The sequence below is a fragment of the Astyanax mexicanus genome, chromosome 23, assembly GCF_023375975.1.
Source record: "Astyanax mexicanus isolate ESR-SI-001 chromosome 23, AstMex3_surface, whole genome shotgun sequence".
Taxonomy (NCBI): Eukaryota; Metazoa; Chordata; class Actinopteri; order Characiformes; family Acestrorhamphidae; genus Astyanax; species Astyanax mexicanus.
Window position 1 is genome coordinate 19,287,501 of NC_064430.1, and position 20,000 is coordinate 19,307,500.

General features: G+C 39.2%; 1 protein-coding gene across 1 annotated transcript in view; it reads right to left on the reverse strand.

Moving 5' to 3' along the window:
• The window catches only part of elfn2a (extracellular leucine-rich repeat and fibronectin type III domain containing 2a), a 155,104-nt gene that overhangs the window by 61,526 nt on the left and 73,578 nt on the right, over nucleotides 1–20,000 (reverse strand). The window contains exon 3 of the mRNA XM_022668147.2: nucleotides 1,170–1,234. The gene's annotated coding sequence lies outside the window, so the exon portion shown is untranslated. The remainder of the gene's footprint in view (nucleotides 1–1,169; nucleotides 1,235–20,000) is intronic.

Sequence of the window (20,000 nt, forward strand, 5' to 3'; positions counted from 1 at the left end):
CAGCTGCTGGACTCTATTAATTTATTCAGTGACTTCTGAAGGCAGTCGACTTCACTTGATATTATTTAGGGGGTTCAGAGTAAAGAGGGCTGAATACTTTTGCACATCACACATTTTTAGATTTTTTTTTTTAATAAAAATGTTAACAACAATGTATCATTTTCATTTCACCTCACAATGATGTGCTACTTTGTGTTGATTTATCACTTAAAATCTCTATTAAAAAAAACATTTACGTTTGTGGTTGTATAAGGTGACAAAAAGTGAAAAAAAAAAAACTCAAAAGCTCAAGGGATTTGAATACTTTTGCAAGCCACTGTAATACTACTGCTTTTTCTATAATGTTAATGTGCAAGGTCACATCATAGATTCTGATCATATGTCTTTCCAGTTGAAATTTCGAAAACATTTTCTATGAATGTCATCTCTATTAGACGCTATAACCACATTCATAACATATTATAATGCATTCATAAGGCATTATAAACATGGCTATAAATGTTTATAAAAATGCATAACCCATTATAGCCATGTTTGTTAAGCATTATGACCTGTGATCATAATACATTATAAGCTGTGCTTATAATATATATGCTAAAATAGTGTATCTCTATCATTAATAATCTAGTCCTACAATGAAAGTCTGGCACTTTACTTAGAGTGCACAAAGACCTGTTATAATACATTATAATAGACTATAATTACTATTTTATTCAAGACAAGAATAATTTATGAGTGGTTATAATATACATCTATAGGATTACTAAGGGTGTGTTTATAAGTTGGAAGCTTTTTTAGTTATAATACAGTCTGCAAGCAGGGAATGGCGTTTCTTGGTATTGATGTATAACATGTTATAAACACCGCTATTAACGCATTATAATCACAGTTCATGATGCATAATAAACATGGCTATAATGAATTATACATTTTTATAAATATGTATAGCCATGTTTATAACGTCTTATGAATGCATTATAATGTGTTATGAGTATATTTATAGAGTCTCGGAAATTTAGGCACCAGAGCTCAAATGAAATCCAGCAAAAATATCCACCTTAAATCCCAGTGTGTTCGTTTTGGTTTAAGCGAGCGATGTGATTGGTCAGCCACAGTGGCCAGATTCACATAAACCAATGTAAACTATATTAAAAAAATAAATTACTCACAGTTTGGTGATGTGATGATTTTCTGATGTTTTTTTTAAGAGTTAACGAGAACCATCCTTACACACCTGTAGAGACAGAGAGAGAGAAAGAGATTAAAGCCCCCCTTCATTTATATGCAGTCAATCAACCCCCAATTAGAACTACAGCTAATTCTGAGGGGAAAGTAGTTTTAAAATAATGGAGGCTTATGTACACCCATTACTGTACTAATGCAGATGAAAAGCCAATTAAAAAAATAAACACCAATCAGCACTAAAGGCCAATTTGCGTTGAACCTACGCTGTAGCCTAGGTCAGGGGTTCTCAACCTTTTCTACATTACGGCCCACCTGTTTACAACTTGAAAGCATCAAGACCCCCCAAATAATAATAATAATATTAATAAAATATCTAAAAAAACTGAGTTTAATAATAATAAACTCTACCATAACTTTACCCTAAACTGGGATTTAGGCTTTCCAAATATAGTACATGAACTTCTTACTGGAAACATGCTCTAATATTGTGCTCTAATTTTAACCTTTAAATATACACATAAGGGTAGCACGGATTTACAGGTTAACACAACTCGACAGAACACCCGATGACTGGGGTCGCCGTGTGAGCGTATCCGTATGGGCGTAACCGTGTGGGCGTAACCGTGTGGGCATATCCGTGTGGGCGTATCCGTGTGGGCGTAACCGTGTGGGCGTATCCGTATGGGCGTAACCGTGTGGGCGTAACCGTGTGGGCGTAACCGTGTGGGCGTAACCGTGTGGGCGTATCCGTGTGGGCGTAACCGTGTGGGCGTATCCGTGTGGGCGTAACCGTGTGGGCGTAACCGTGTGGGCGTATCCGTGTGGGCTTAACCGTGTGGGCGTATCCGTATGGGCGTAACCGTGTGGGCGTATCCATGTGGGCGTATCCGTGTGGGCGTAACCGTGTGGGCGCAACCGTGTGGGCGTATCCATGTGGGCGTATCCGTGTGGGCGTAACTGTGTGGGCGTAACCGTGTGGGCGTATTCGTGTGGGCGTAACCGTGTGGGCGTAACCGTGTGGGCGTAACTGTGTGGGCGTAACCGTGTGGGCGTAACCGTGTGGGCGTAACCGTGTGGGCGTATTCGTGTGGGCGTATCCGTGTGGGCGTAACTGTGTGGGCGTAACCATGTGGGCGTATTCGTGTGGGCGTAACCGTGTGGGCGTAACTGTGTGGGCGTAACCGTGTGGGCGTAACCGTGTGGGCGTAACCGTGTGGGCGTAACCGTGTGGGCGTATTCGTGTGGGCGTATCCGTGTGGGCGTAACTGTGTGGGCGTATCCGTGTGGGCGTAACCATGTGGGCGTAACTGTGTGGGCGTATCCGTGTGGGCGTATCCGTGTGGGCGTATCCGTGTGGGCGTAACCATGTGGGCGTAACCGTGTGGGCGTATTCGTGTGGGCGTAACCGTGTGGGCATATCCGTGACGTTTTTTTTATTCAAATCAAGCAACAGATGTAGTCAATCATAAGTTTAAGATTTTTAATGAACCTCACTGTGATGTATAGTTCTATAAATCTGTTTTCAGCTTCTCCTCCAAGGTTGAAAGGCAGCTGTTCTGTGTGTGTGAGGCTGGTATGTGCCTCTCTCACACACAGCTGAACTTTTTGCCGGAGGGCGGGGCTGCGCTCATGCAGCGTCTCTCTCTATTAAAATGAATATGATGCGCTGTGCTGGTGGACAGGGAGAGGATGCGTCTTTCTTGCACTAAAATTTGATTTCAAGTAGCCGCCAACAAAATATCGTTCTGCGGGCTGCAAATGGCCCACGGGCTACGAGTTTGAGACCCCTGATTTAAAGCGCTCACTACAGACTACTGTCTTCCTCTGAGGATGAGCCTGCGGACCCCTAGAGGGTGCTTCGCAGCACCCCTGGTGGTCCGCGGACCCCCGGTTGAGAAACCCTGCCCTTCACCATAGTTCAATAAGCACAACCCCAGAAATGTAACTGCGCAATGCAGACAGCAGACAGCAGCAGCAACTGTGATTGGTCCACTGACCCTTGTGTTCCCGCCCACACATTCCTGCCTTTGCAGTTACAGTATAAACATGTTCCACTGCATAGGGCACTCGCATGGGCTACGGTGTAGAAAAAAAAAAAACGTTGAGTCAACAGCACAGAAGTATACAGTGCACTACAAAAGTCATAGAACATTAAAAACATTTGGGTTTCATATTAAAATACTAATATTTGATAAAATATTAACATTTCAGCTTTTATGTTCAGGTTTTTACATCTAGATCTGATACACAGTTCAGAAGATGTCACCTTCTGTCTAAACCCACCTATTTTTCTTTCAAGCAAAAGTATTGGAACATGTGACTCTGAGGTGTGTTTTTCTTGCCTAGGTGTGTTCTGACACATTAATTATTCAGACATTACACAACACCAAATATCTACATTCAGTTTCCGATTTGGGTTTTGACTGTGCAGACTGTGCATTTGTAGTTAGAGGAGTAACCAACATGAAAATCAGAGAGCTGACTATGAGTAAAAACAAGCAACAGTGAATCTGAGAGAAAATGGAAAATATTGTGCATAGCCAGTACAATCATTTAGAATGTCCTCAAGAAGAAAGTCATCACTGGTGTACTAGGTAACAGATGTTAAACAGATAGACCAAGGAAACGCCACAGCAGTTGATGATAGAAACATTGTGCATTTTATAAAGAAAAACCCTAAAACAACTGTTAGTGACATCAGCAACAACTTTCAGAGGGGAAGAGTGAAAATATCACCATCAAATACAGAGGTTTCAACAAAAGATGAAAACCACTAAATTAGCAAGAAGAATAGGAAAGCCAGGTTTAAATTTACCAAGAAGTTCAGAGACACGCCTGATGTACTGATTATGGACTAATAAGACAAATATTAACTATTAACTATCTGATGAAAAGCCTATCGTTTGGAAAAAAAAAAGAAAATCTCATGCTCATGATCTTAAACATACCAGCTCATCTGTGATTCTATTTGGCAATGCTACATGAGCAGTTTAAAAAAGAGGAGTCATGTGCTAGTATTCACCCTTCTGGTGTTGGGGCATCACTAGTGATAGGGGGAGTCCTAATAAGTGGGTGGGGTAATTGGCCGTGTAAATTGGGGATAAAATGGTCAAAATAAATAAATAAATAAGAAAAGACTCAAAGCGTGTAAGTCTGTTCGAGTATCCAATCAGAAAGAAGATCCACAAATTCAGTTATACATGTTATACATTAAACATGTTTTAGACTCCAAGGGCCCTATTTTAGCGATCTATAGTGCACTCGACAACTGCGTATCGTGCAGCTGGATTTAGGCTCAAAAATGTGCAAAAGGCATGTACTAATTCTCTTAAATAGTCATGGGTGTGTTTTGGGTGTAACGGTAAAATAAACCAATCAGTGTGTCAGTTGTCATTCCCTTTAAGAGACAGGTGCGCTCGGACTTTGGCGCATTTGTATCTAAAAAGGGCGACGCTTTGTGCGTCTCAGCAGAGGATACTGACCTACGTGTTCACCAGCAGTGCATTTATATCTTTATTTAGTTTATTGTTGAGTTAAAATCTGGATTTGCGTCATGCATGTCTAAAATAGAATTGGGTGGCTGACTGGGTTTAAATCGGTCAGTAGCGCACCTGCATTTTCCACCGCCAAGATAGAAACATGCCAGAAACTTACCTAAACACACCTCACTTCCAGACCACCACACCCATCAGTGTACATATATTTCTAAATGCTAATGCTATTTTAATGGCATGGGCGCAAGGTGTGAAAATAGACTACTGACGGGGTGTAAGATAGCAAAGAGCATCACAACCTGTTTTGCTCAGGGTGTACGATAGGGCCCTAAATCTTCTTAAAACTGTGGAACAACTGTATTTTAGACTTCAGGCAGTTTATTCATAACCATTTGTTGTAATAACTTTCTGTGAGGGAGCTTTTAGAGCTTCAGGCATCTTTTTCTTCCATTTACCAGCACTGCCAACAACTCTAACTGGGTAAGATAGTTTTTTTTTTTTTACAGGATGGAGCGTTTTTATACCCAACTCCACTCCACTGGGTGAGTGTGGAAAGAGCAGTCTAAAAGCTCCACTTTTGTAGTGTTAGAAAATAAAAATGATCCTCAGCTGAGCTGAAGGGCAGTAGTCTCCGGTGTTTCAGTGGGTTGCTGATTAGGCTGGAGTTTGTTTTGAGGTGGCAAAAATAAGGAATGTTCTTCACAAAGACGGCAAACGGGAACCCAGGGCTGAAAAGACACCAGAACTGCCCTGCAGGGAACGCAGCCACTGAACCGTAGCAACAAGAACAACTTTAGCCTTCAAAAAGCTGCCTATTAGCTACAGTCTGCTGTTTCAGTACAAAAACACTGAGATTTCCTCCACAAATTAGCCGTTTGCACTCGTCTCCAGCTGCTCCAGCGCAAACACCAGCCTCTTTCACCTCTTCTGTGCTGTAGAATAAGATCCATAAGCTCTATAAACACCTGCAATAAACAATAAACACTACTATGCAACAGAAACAAAGAGATTACTACATAAACACCCTTAATAAACAATCTTAAACGCAAAAAACACAAAAAAATATACCCCTATACACTAGAATTGGATATATTACTCTATAAACTTTCCAATAAACACTTTTAAACAGTAAAATCAAAGACATTGGCCCATAAACACCCTTAAAAACACTTATCTACATCTATACACTTGAATAGGAGATATTACTCTATAAACACTTTTAAACAGTAAAATCAAAGACATTAGTCCATAAACACCCTCAAAAACACTTATCTACACCTATACACTAGATAAACAATATTTTACCCTTAGATTAGAGGTAGTTGACCATAAACACCCTCAGTAAACACTCATATGCCCTAGCTTAGAGTATATTAGTCCATGAAAAACCTAATAAACACTTTATTAAGTGTTAACTATATACTGGGTGTTCCTAGGTGTTTTTTTTTTGTATCCCACCCCTCGGGGATCAATAAAGTATCTATCTATTTAGTGTGTTTGTTCCATAAAGACATAAGTGTAGCACACATTTTTGTGAAGAAGAGTTGCACTATTCTTTAAAAGAAAGAAATGTTAATTCACTAATTAAATCAGATCTTCACAGTTCCAAGGATATACTTTTTTCATATTTCTCTGAGAGTGAGCTGAAGTAGGACTAACAGAGCCAGCAGCAGCGTTCCAGAGAGCCACCTCACAGCTACTGATGAGTTAGCTTATTAGCCAAATCATCCTCCGCTCTCTTCGGATCTTAAAGCATAATATTCCCACGCTTAAGAGTCTCTTTCCTAATCTCCTTAAGTGCATTTACAACAGATCACTTTGTTTGGACGATTTCACAGCACCCCAGTGTGAAAACAAGCATTATAGCCACGACGTGACTGACTCAAACTGTCTCGCACAAACCAGCATAAAAACATCACAATCCGAGAGCCAGCGGTGGAAGTTTACACCCCAACAATCAGCACTGGAACTACAGGTCCATATAACATATTAGTCTCCATAAATTCTGGGAGCACATATGCACCAGACAGTACTAGATAAGCCAAGCAAATAAATGTTTCAGAGTCTTGAAGAGTCATGATTGGACCATTTGTAGCTCTAGTTATTTTACGTATAGCTTTTCCTATGAAGTAGTACAGGGGAAAATGGTAGTATAGAAAGTATATGGTTGTATAGGGTGGTATAGGGTAGTATAGAAAGGATAGGGTAGTATAGAAAGGATAGGGTAGTATAGAAAGGATAGGGTAGTATAGAGAGTATTAGGGAGTATAGGGTAGTATAGAAAGGATAGGGTAGTATAGGGTAGTATAGAAAGGATAGGGTAGTATAGAGAGTATTAGGGAGTATAGGGTAGTATAGAAAGGATAGGGTAGTATAGGGTAGTATAGAAAGGATAGTGTAGTATAGGGTAGTATAGAAAGGATAGGGTAGTATAGAGAGTATTAGGGAGTATAGGTTAGTATAGAAAGGATAGGGTAGTATAGGGTAGCATAGAAAGGATAGGGTAGTATAGGGAGTATAGGATGGTATAGAAAGGATAGGGTAGTATAGAGAGTATTAGGGAGTATAGGGTAGTATAGAAAGGATAGGGTAGTATAGGGTAGTATAGAAAGGATAGTGTAGTATAGAGAGTATTAGAGAGTGTAGGGTAGTATAGAAAGGATAGGGTAGTATAGGGAGTATAGGGTAGTGTAGACAGTATAAGGGAGTATAGGGTAGTATAGAAAGGATAGGGTAGTATAGGGTAGTATAGAAAGGATAGGGTAGTATAGGGAGTATAGGATGGTATAGAAAGGATAGGGTAGTATAGAGAGTATAAGGTAGTATAGGGTAGTAAGGAAAGGATAGGGTAGCATAGGAAGTAAAGGGTAGTATAGAAAGGAAAGGGTAGCATATGGAGTATAGGGTAGCATAGAAATTATATGGTAGTATAGGGAGTATAGGGTAGTATAGAAATTATAGGGAAGTACAGAAAGTATAGGGTAGTAAATGGGATATAGGGTAGTATAGGGAGTATAATGTAGTAAAGGGAGTATAGTGTAGTAAATGGAATATTGGGTAGTATAGGGATTGTAGGAAATATAGGGGAGTATATGGAGTGTGGGAAGAATAGGTGTGTATAGGGGTATTGGGTAGTAAAATGGATATAGGGTAAAATAGGGGGTGTATGAAATATAGGGTTGTAAAGGGTATATAGGGAAGTAGTGTGAGTGTAGGAATTATGTGGTAGTAAAAGGGATATAGGGTAGAATAGGAAGTTAGGGGAAATATAGGGGAGTAAATGGAATATAAGGTAGTAGAAGGAGTGTAGAAAATCTAGGAGGGTGAAGGGGATATAGGGCAGTATATGAAGTAATGGGTAGTAAATGGAATATAGGGTAGAACAGGGATTGAATGAAATACAGGGTAGTGAATGGGATTTAGGGTAGTATAGGGATTGTAGGAAATATAGAGTAGTACAAGGGAAATATAGGGTAGCATAAAGAGTGTAGAAAGTATAGGGTAGTAAGGGGGATATAGGGTAGTAGTCGGAGGAAGTATAAGGTAGTAAAGGGGTTATAAGGTAGTGTAGGGAGTAAAAGGTAGTAAAGGTAATATAGGATAGTAAAGGGAATGTAGGAGATATAGGAAAATAAAGGTAATATATGGTAGTATTGGGTAGTAAATGAAATATAAGGTATTATAAGACGTGTAGGAAATATAGGGTAGTAAAGGCAATATTTGGCAGTATATTACCATATATTGTATTATATATATAGGGTAATAAAGTAGATATCAGGGTAATAAAAGAAGTAAAGGAAATATAGGGTAATAAATAGGATTAGGTAGTTTAGGGATTGAAAAATACATTGTATAGAGAAAGAAAGAAAGAAAGAAAGAAAGAAAGAAAGAAAGAAAGAAAGAAAGAAAGAAAGAAAGAAAGAAAGAAATGAGTCAGAGAGAGCAAAAGAGAGAGAGAGCAAAAGAAAGAGTGACGTCAGTAGGTGAGTGACAGCCCACACACATACGCACAAGAAGACCAGACACTCACCATCTTTCATTAATTAAAGTAATTAAAGCAAAAGACAGACAACTCTCTCTGCCCCCCCCCCCCCTCTATCTCTCCTTCTCTCTGTCTCTGTCTCTCTCTCTCTCTCTCTCTCTTGTGTGTGAGTGTGAGTGGAGGTGAACAGTGCGAGCTCTGCTACAGCCCTTTGCTCATACTCTAGTGCTAACTATAAAATAATCATGTTCTGACAGAGCAGACATTGGGCCGCTGAGCCAGTCTACTTCTTTATTCATGGCAGCATTATTAAAAACTTTCTCCACAGCAACTGAAAAACGTTCTTCTGAGTATTAAAGAAGCTCTTCTGTTCAACTTACATCACACTAACAACATCCAGTCCATCAACCACTTCACTACCAGCTCACTAAACCCTACTGCACACCAAACAGTGCTCTACCAGCTCACTGAACACCACTACACACCAGATAGTGCTCTACCAGCTCACTAAACACCACTACACAACAAACATTCTTCTGACAAAAGTGTTCTACAAGCTCACTAAACACCACTACACAACAAACAGTGCTCTATCAGCTCACTAAACACCACTACACAACAAACATTCTTCTGACAAAAGTGTTCTACAAGCTCACTAAACAACCCTACACACCAGATAGTGCTCTACCAGCTCACTAAACCCTACTGCACACCAAACAGTGCTCTACAAGCTCACTAAACACCACTACACACCAGATAGTGCTCTACCAGCTCACTAAACCCTACTGCACACCAAACAGTGCTCTACCAGCTCACTAAACACCACTACACACCAGATAGTGCTCTACCATCTCACTAAACACTACTGCACACCAAACAGTGCTCTACCAGCTCACTACACACCACTACACACCAGACAGGGCTCTACCAGCTCACTAAACACTACTGCACACCAAACAGTGCTCTACCAGCTCACTAAACACCACTACACACCAAACAGTGCTCTACCAGCTCACTGAACACCACTACACACCAAACAGTGCTCTACCAGCTCACTAAACACCACTACACAACAAACATTCTTCTGACAAAAGTGCTCTACCAGCTCACTAAACACCACTCCAAACCAGACAGTGCTCTACCAGCTCACTAAACACCACTACACACCAGATAGTGCTCTACCAGCTCACTAAACCCTACTGCACACCAAACAGTGCTCTATCAGCTCACTAAACACCACTACACACCAAACAGTGCTCTACCAGCTCACTAAACACCACTACACACCAAACAGTGCTCTACCAGCTCACTGAACTCCACTACACACCAAACAGTGCTCTACCAGCTCACTAAACACCACTACAAACCAAACAGTGCTCTACCAGCTCACTAAACACCACTACACACCAGATAGTGCTCTACCAGCTCACTAAACCCTACTGCACACCAAACAGTGCTCTACCAGCTCACTAAACACCACTACACACCAAACAGTGCTTTACCAGCTCACTAAACACCTCTACACACCAAACATTCTTCCGACAACAGTGTTCTACAAGCTCACTAAACACCTCTACACTCTAAAAAACAGAGGTACGATATGAGTACTTTTTTGTACTCGAAGGTACACTCTTTATAATTGTACTCTCAAAGGTACAATATTGGTCTTTACAGGGTCAGATTTGTTCCCTCTGAAGTACAAAGTCATTTCTAACAGCAATAAGTACAAATTTGTACCATTTAACCAGCCAAAGGGTACATTCAGTATTCTGCATCACTGTACTAATGAACAATATATATTTAAATTGCACATTTTTTATTTGAAAGCCAGACAATTTTGTATCATCAAGTTTTTGAGCCATATTTAGTTGATGATAATGTTTATAATCTTTATGATCTTTACTGCCACAAAAACCATGGGTACAAAAAAGGACTTTCACTGAAAGGTACTTTTTTGTGCCTCAATATAAGGTACAGCCCCAGCGACAAGCTTTGTACTCTTTTAAGTACAAATCTGTACTTATATTTCTTAGAGTGTACACACCAGTGTTCTATCAACTCACTAAACAACCCTACACACCAAACTTCCTGAAACTTTTACGTCAGTATATAACAGCTAACAACATTTACAGAGAACAATCAAACACTGAGCTAGCGACTCGCTAAAAAACACCGCTGCTTCATATTTTGATTGCTTTTGAACTCAGCATGACAAGCTAATCACAGCGAGAGCCACTCCGGCCGCCGCAGTGGAAGGTGTGAAACTCACTCTTTAGCAGAAGCAGATGGTGGATGTTCTGTGGATGTGTAAAGTGCTAATGAGCCGCAGCGCTAACTCTTGAGTTTTCTACAGAGAGAGAGAGCAGCGTGACAGACTATTGAAGCTTCTTTGATTCCTCACGCTGAGCAGCGCAGAGGAGAACGTTGTTTCTGCGTAAACTGAAAAACTGTCCCCAAAGCCTGTTTGATTCACGTCCAGCTGACGAGCAATCTGGCGGACGAGAGGAAGAGCTTACTATGATTTCGGTAGATTAGCTTTGCTAATTCACATTGACATACTCGGTACGCTGCATTAGCCTTGAATGTCAAGCGCTAATTAGTGGGCTATAAGATTGCTGGTTCAGATCCCGGTCATGCAGCTTGCCATCAGGTTATTGCCATCAGCTGCCGGAGCCCTAAAAGAGCACAAATGGCTTTGCTCTTTCTGGGTGGGTAGATGGCGCTCTCATGGCATCTGTGAGCTGTTGTATTGGAACCGAGTCACTGTGCTTTCCTCCGAGCGCTCTGTGATGCTACTCGGTAATGCCGCATCAGCAGCAGCTTGAAAAGAGTCTGACTTTAAATGTGTCGGAGGAGGCATGTGCTAGTCTTCACACTCCTGGTGTTGTGGCCTCACTAGCAGAATGCGTAGGACAATCGACCTAGCTAAATTATGAAAAAAAAAAAAATTAGGCTTCCCTGTACTTGTTTTCCTCTCACTCATCCCTACTGTACTTTCTGAAAAAAAAAAAATACTTTCTGGTGTTGTCTAGACGTATCAGCATTCTGAAATAAGGTACTTAGAATTCTCTCTTCATTGACTGACACAAATTTTCCAATAAGCCCGTCTCTGCATCTTTTACTTGATAGTTCTTTGTAAGAACAGTAAGTTTGGTTGGCTGGCCTGAAAATTGTTCAGCTCTGGCTTTCGCCACACTCGCTTTCTGTTACACACACATTCTTTACTTAGGATTATCTTTAGCGAGTTATTAGAGCAAATCCAGATATAATGAGGATATGGCTAAATGAAATTAAAGATGTAAAGATCCTTCTTTTATCATGATAATTTTTTACTATACCATAGTATAATAGAAAACGCAATTTGATTGCCTGAGAGACATTTTAAGAGTGATATTATTAGCCAATAATGCGCTGTAACCGAAGCTCTCCACATATTACTCTGCCACATACAGGTAACCTAGCAACGATGCAGCACTTACAAACCAAATACATACCAAATGCGATGTGTTAAACACCACTGGGAGGAGCTGGATCCTATAGGCACAGTGCAGAAAAAAACATGTTTATAACCAAACCGATTGTATTTTCTCGTCCTGTTTAATTCTGTGTCCTGTTTAGGGACTGTGGTATAATAATAATGTTTCATATTGGAACTGCTGTGCTGATCGTCAGCCTTGTGCCTTCGACCGCATCACAGCAGTGCTAATATGAGACGTTATAGCACATACCTGCAGTGTATTATTGCTTAAGTAATAGACTTTGACTGTTTTATTTATATATTTTGTAAGGTGTACTGGAAGTGGTGGCTGGGGTGGGATGGGGTGTGGATGGGATGGGATTTAAAAAAGTGCATTACAAATAGACAATGTTTTACTATACCTATATAAGTGATGTATTTGTTATCTACATTAGCTGTGTAGCTCCAGTATTTCGATATAAGTTTACATTGCTTGTTTGTAACATTAGTCTCGGACTCTAGCTCCAATTTTAATTGTTAAGATATAAGTTTTTCCTACTTGTTACGTGCTACAAGAAGCACAGTTAGAACAGCATGCTAATCTGAGGTTGTGATTGATTCAGGTTTTGGGTTGAGTATGGCTTGACTGACAGTAGGTCTAATTGGTAGATTATATGTGTCAAATGGGTGTACTGCAGGTTGTCTTTTGGTGGGATGAGAGCATGCATCTTTCTAGGCATCTCACACAGAGGAGACTGCTTTTAATTCTACTGTGTCTGTTAAAGCACATTTACAGATTTCAGTCACAGTATAAAACTGTGCTATAGGGTAGAAGCCTTAGACTGTAAGCTGTGAACAAAATTATTACATTTGGAAAAAAGAAAGAATTCCAGTCCTACTAGAGCTACTAGAGCTGCAGAATACGTTGGACAACTTGTTAGGCAGTTAGCACGTTAATTATTTAACAAGTAAATTTTTCTGCCAAATATTACATCTTATAGTTTTGGTAAATAGCCAGCAAAAGGTCTAACTTGTTACATCAGTAGAACTCTCTTTATCTACAGGAAGAAGTTTTTTAGACAGCTGAAATTTAAAGTATAAAATTAAACCAGGCCTGTGTTCTACAAGAGGATCTGAAGGTCTACAGAAAGCTCTACAGAAATCATACACATTATAATTGTATTATTCTGTATTTTTGTCAGGAATTTGAAAAGATTTAAAAAAATATATAATGATTCCGTACAAATTATTTATATTGCTGTGCTGTACAATCTTGTACAGTCATTTACACATCTCTGGGAAAAAAATAAGCTTTTTTTATTTGACCAAAATTGGCAATCAAGCTAAACTGCTTACATTTTTATACCAGGAGTGGCATAAAGTTATTTAAAAGCATTGTGTAAGACTGGTGGAGGAGAACATGCCATAAACTTGTTTTCTTTGCATTGTTTGAGGTCTAAAAGCTCTGCATCTTATTTTGTTATTTCAGCCATTTCTCATTTTCTGCAAATAAATGCTCTAAATCACAATATTATTATTTGGAATTTAGGAGAAATGTTGTCTGTAGTTTATAAAATGAAACAATAATTTAAATTTTACTTACATATACCTATAAATAGCAAAATCAGAGAAACTGATTCAGAAACTGAAGTGGTCTCTTAATTTTATCCAGAGCTGTATGTTCAACATATCAACAACATTGACATGGAGTTGTAGAGGTTCCTAATGATGTCCTGTGATAATCCATCCCACGCAACCTGAACATTTCTGCAGATTTTGCAGTATGGGAAGGGCAAGCTCTTGAGACCGAATCAGTATATGTATGAGCGTTGTCTTGTTGAATAGCACATCTGAGTGCGTGACCTTAAGGTGCCTGAAGATGTACTGATGACTAAAGGAGATCTGGTGTTTTATACAACAGGTAGTTCCAACCTCACAATCTGATTGGTTGAGAAGTGTTCTAACCGTGATGATATTTGTGATAACAGCCCAGCATTTTCACACCAAATCTGTATCACTCTGCAGACACGTTGCCAAGTAACAGCACATACACACAGGACAGTTTTGAGATCATCACCTCCAGCAGCACCAGAAGCAGCATTAGCTTAGCACAGCTAGCGCCCAGCCAAGGCAAGCTCACCTGTGGACTGCTGTGCTGACTCGTCTTTTATAGAAAAAAAGAAAGAAAATCCATCAGTCACCTCGGCCGCAGTCTGATAGCCAGAATGGTAACCAGCCAGGCTGGGCTAAGCTAATGATAGTGCTAAGCTAAAGCAAGCTACGCTAACCACAGTCCTGCAGGCACAGCTAGCCTGCCTTCTAGCTAACCAGCACCTCCCAGCTAACAGGCAGAAATGCAGGGAAAGCTTTCTACACTGAAAAAAATTAGTAAAATTTACTTTAAAAAAAGTTTCGCAACTTTCTGCACTTGCTTTTTTTTAAGAAAATTTAATTTAAATTAAAGTAACTTCAATTCGGTTCCAAAGTGAACTGAACTTCAGTCAATCCTTTCTTTCAGTAACCTTTACTTAATTTCTACATAAAATATTACCTAATTACAATTACTTAATTTATACAATATTATATATATTTTAGTTAAAACACACATTCAAATATTTACATAATCTTACAGAATCATCATCCATAACTCTCCAACTAATCCCAAAAGTACTGCATAAAACATCATCATTCCATAAAACACAGTTCCACTGCTCCACAGCTCATTACTTTGGAAGCTGTATACCCCTTTTCCAGTTAAGAAACTCATTATAATATCAGACCTAATTAAATATAAAAATCAGTTTTAAATGATAATTTAATTTATTAAGGGAAAAAATCTATTCCAACCAACCTGCCTCTATGTGAAAAAACGTATTTGCACTCTAAACCTAATAACTTGATTGTAACATTTTTGTGACCTCCTGATGAGTAATTTCACTAGGCTGGTCACTCCTGGGACGGCTCAGCAGTGTTCCATGTTTGCTTTATTTGTGAATAAATCTCTGTGTAACCTTTACCAGACTGATAGATGATCAATGAATTTGTTTTCTCATCTCATTATTTCTATTGTCAGTTTTATTGTTTAATTTGTTCAGATTTGGGCATAATGTGTTGATTTTTAACATACTGTATGTTATCCTGTTTCATGTTGTCAGAAACGTTCTATTTAAATTATTTATAGATTCTACAGGTCTTTTACAGGTTTTGTTTGGATAGCTTTTTCCCTTCATTAATGAAATCATTATTTAAAAACTGTTTTTTTTTACTCAGGTTATCTTTGTCTGATATTAAAATTGTTTGATAACTTGATGTAAAAATGTAAGTAAAATGTAACAAAATCTAAAAAAACACTTTTCACAGCACTGTATTATTATAACCTGTAGGAACGTCAGTGTGTGTTTGTGTGTTCAGCACATTTTGAGGAAGTGATGTGATCACTGTATTACAAGTCATGTTGCATAACAACAAGCCTTTATCTGTCTGTCTTCCACCAATCATTCTCACTCCCCCCCACCCTCCCAACCTCCTTCCTCCTCCATCTCTCATCCCTCATCCCTCCGTTCTGCTGGTTCTGCTGTTTACACTCAGTCTTTCCAAAAAGTATTTTTGGATCTCTAACTGTCAGTCTGCCCCTCTCTCTCACTGGAGCTTCAATCCCCATCTGCAGAAACAGCACAGATCTAATCTCTCTCTCTCTCTCTCGCTCTTTTACACACACTTACCCCAAACCTCTTACATAACACACAGCCTCTATTATTCTCTTCTTCTTTTTTGTCTTTTGTCAGGAATCCTGTCAAATCTTTCTTCTTTCTTTTTTGATTCATTAAAGTAAGAATTCAGCAAAAACAATGTACACAGTTTACCCACATTAAAGGAGAAATCTGGTGTGAAATGGACTTGGGTTGTGGTGAAACATGATAACAAGTGCAAACTTTTGTTGAATAGCCCACCTCTATTCACCCCCCGCATTCCAAAATACAGCACTTTTACCAGATGCTCCCAATAGACTTACAATGCTAGTGATAGGGGCATACTCATGCAAAGAAATCACTATTTTTACACCATTACCAAGCTCAAAGTAGCTCCACACTTCACTGGTAGAATTCCGAGGGCCCTGCCATTTAAAATGAGGCACTGAAAACTTTGAAAGTTTATTGAAAAATTAAATTTATATATGGTGGCTGAGAAAGCCCAACACACTGCAAATGAAAAGAACTTAAAGAGCTGCAAAAGCACAAAATGCATCCATCAAAATGAAAACACAGACACTGAAAATAGAGAAATGTGCTGCAAATATGCCAGAAATATCCCAAGTCTCTTTGGGAGTCTACCGCATATTAATAACGGCTTCTTGATGCCCACAAGTAAGACAAAATCTCCCGGAATCTAGAACGAGTGGCCCGGAGTGAACACAAACGTGCACGCAGGCGACACAGGCTTTTTTAAACACAATCGCATGGAAGGAAGATAAAGGCATTCCCCTCGTGTGTATATTCATGAAGCACATGCAAAACAGAGAGGGTTCTGATTGGCCTGTTCTCTGCAAAGAGTCTGTAAGTCAGCCAATCAGTTTTAAGTGTGAGCAGGAAGTGATTTTTTTTCCCTTCTGGACAGGATGCATTCAGGAGCATCATGGCTCCCATCAAAACTCATTTCGTCTCTGACTACTCTAAAGTATATCCATGTCTGTTAAAAGTAAAAAACAATGAAAGTCTTGCCCGCTGTACAGTTTGCAGCATGGATATTAAAAGTACGCTGTGTACTACTGGCTGTTACTTCTCACCGGTGTGTGGATGAGTGCTGAGTATAAATGGTTGTGTGTAAAAACATATTTGTAAAGCATCCTTGGATTTCTAGAAAGGCAATATATACTTAATAAAACTTCATTTATTCATTCATTGTTAGTTACATTAGCCTGATAGCTCCATTGCTCATTGTTGGGGTATATGCTTAGAATATTTGCTAGCTACATTAGCTTCATAGCTCCAGTTCTAATTGTTGGGGTATACGTTTTAGGTATTTATAAGCTACATTAGCCCAATAGCTAATCTTTGGAGCATATGTGTCCTTTACTTGTAATTACATTAGCCTCATAGCTTAAGTGCTAATCTTTGGGGTGTGCGTTTTCTTTAGTTGTAGTTACATTAGTTTTGTAGCTGTAGTACTGATTTCACTGTACACAGTTTCCAACTATTAAAAGAAGAGTTTGACTGATCTGTGACCCCAAATTCAGTTGATCTGGCTTTAGTTTTACCCCGGAGCTTAGAGGCTAATGTAAAAAGTTCATAATGCACCAAACAGAATGGTCAAGTATCTGTGGTTGTGTGTGTTTGAGCTAATGGAGAAGATAAGTACATTTGATTAAACTAAAATAACGCTTTAATATCTGCCTATCCGAGAGGCGCTAACAGCTGATAAATGATTCAGATTCAAAATAAAATATCTACACTTCAGTCAGCTGTTCTCTGTTCTTCTTTTCTCCTTCTCTCTCTGTCTTTCTCTGCCTGATTTGTTCTCTGACTCTCTGAGCTTGCGGCTTGTCAAGGGAACCGAAGCTGCTTCTAATTAAGGCAGACCAGCAGCTTCATTAGCCAGCACTACTGCTGAAGATATTTACACTTCAAAGAGAGAGAGAGAGAGAGAGAGAGAGAGAGCATGTATATGTATAAATTCCTGTTAAAGAGAGTCAGAAGACAAATAGAGAGAAAAAGAAAACTAGAGATAACGATGATTGGAAAAAACGTAGCAGAAAGGTCCAAGAATCAGCAATAGCTGAAAGGAGAGAAGAAAATGAAGAGCATCATCATCGAGACTTATTTACTCAACTATTATAGTATCACTCCTCAACCCTTTAACCAGTCAGACCTGCATTCCTTAACTCTAAAATCAATCATGCCCACTCTCCTCAACTTTATAACCAATCATACCCACTCTCCTTAACTTTATAACCAATCATACCCACTCTCCTTAACTTTATAACCAATCATACCCAATCGCCTCAAATTGATTTCCAATCATACCCATTCTCCGCAACTTTATATCCAATCAAACCCACTCTCCGCAACTTTATATCCATTCAAACCCACTCTTTTTAATGTTACAACCAATTAGACACAGTCACCTAAACCATTTAACCAATCAGATTCACTCTCCTCAACTCTAAAACCAATCAGATTGACACTCCTCAACTCTATTTCCAATAAAATCCACACTCCCCAATGCCACAACCAATCAGACTTGCTCTCTGTAACCCTTTAATCAATCTTGCTCACTCTCCTCAACTCTAAAACCAATCGGACCGACACTCTTCAAGTCTACAATGTCTTGCAAAAGTATTCGTCCCCCTTAAATGTTTCAACCTTTTGCCACATTTCAGGCTTCAAACATAAAGACTTGAAATTGTGATGTTTTGTGAAGAATCAGCAACAAGTGGGACACAATCATGAAGTGGAACAAAAGGTATTAAATACTTTAAACTATACAAAAAGATATTTTAAACTTTTACAATTTCATATCTTTATGAAAGCCTGAAATGTGGAAAAGGTTGAAAAGTTCAAGGGGGCTGAATATTTTTGCGAGGCTCTGTATATCCAATGAGACTCATGCTCCTTAAAGCTACAACCAATCCGAACCACTTTTCTCAACTTTGAGACCAATCAGATAAACTCTCCTCAACTCCATGACCACTGCAAATAACTTTTAAAGTCTATAACCGGAATCGGAATCACTGTGTTGAACATTTCAGCCAAACAGATTCAGCCTTTCTTTTTTTTTTTCAGCTTCAGATTTTACTTTGTAATTTTTCTCAGCAGGAACCGGCAGCACAGATCCTGAACTCTTAAATGCTGCTCTTAATCACTATCAAATTAAAGCATAATTGCATCCTACATTAATAGACTAATGACATGCAAAAGTGATGCAATAAAGTGTTCTGGAATTGCTTAACCTGAGTCTGATTCTCTCTCTCATTAAATCATCATCAGTGATCTTTCTCTCTCTCTCTCTGTCAGAATACTGTGACACACGCACAATATTTCAGCTCCACATTTACATAATATCCCCAAACATTTACCTGCAGAGAGCATCTGATCCGAGCCCACTGTTCAACATCAGTGTCTTCCTCATCCGCATGCTAATTCTGCCCATCAATTATTCATCAGCATCACCACCATGATGTCGTCTGATTGGCTGTAATTTCTCGTTCACGTTTAATCACTCGGCTGACGAGCGCTCCCAAAGTCACTCCTGGGAAGTGATTCTTCAAGGACACACAACCAGTTAAACACTGATAAACAGCCTACATACAGCATAGGAACAGCCTTTAAAAACACTTTTATAGAGAACATAGGCAGCTACTATACAATGCCTGGCCACTTTATTGGAAACCCCTCCCTTGTAGCTCCATCTTGCTGGTGTTCATTTATAGAATCAGGCTCTTCCATTGGTGCTCAGTGTGTGTTAGCTCTCTTCTAGACCTTCATCAGTGATAAGTGTTTCTAATAAAGTGGCCAGTGATTAAACATTAAAGTAGGTGGTTCTAGTAAAATGCCCTTGATGAAGTACAAAAGTAGGTGTTTCTAATAAAGTGACCATTGATGACATATAAGAGTAGGTGTTTCTAATAAAGTGGCCAGTGATTAAGCGCAAGAGTAGGTACCTTTTAAAACATATCTAGTGATGAGATACAAAAGTAGGTGTTTCTAATTAAGTGGCCAATGATGAGACGCAACAGTAGGTGTTTCTTATAAAAAAGCCAGTGATGACATACAAAAGTAGGTGTTTCTAATTAAGTGGCCAATGATTAAACATTAAAGTAGGTGTGTCTAATAAAGTTACCATTAATGAGATATAAGAGTAGGTGCTTCTAATAAAGTAGCCAGTG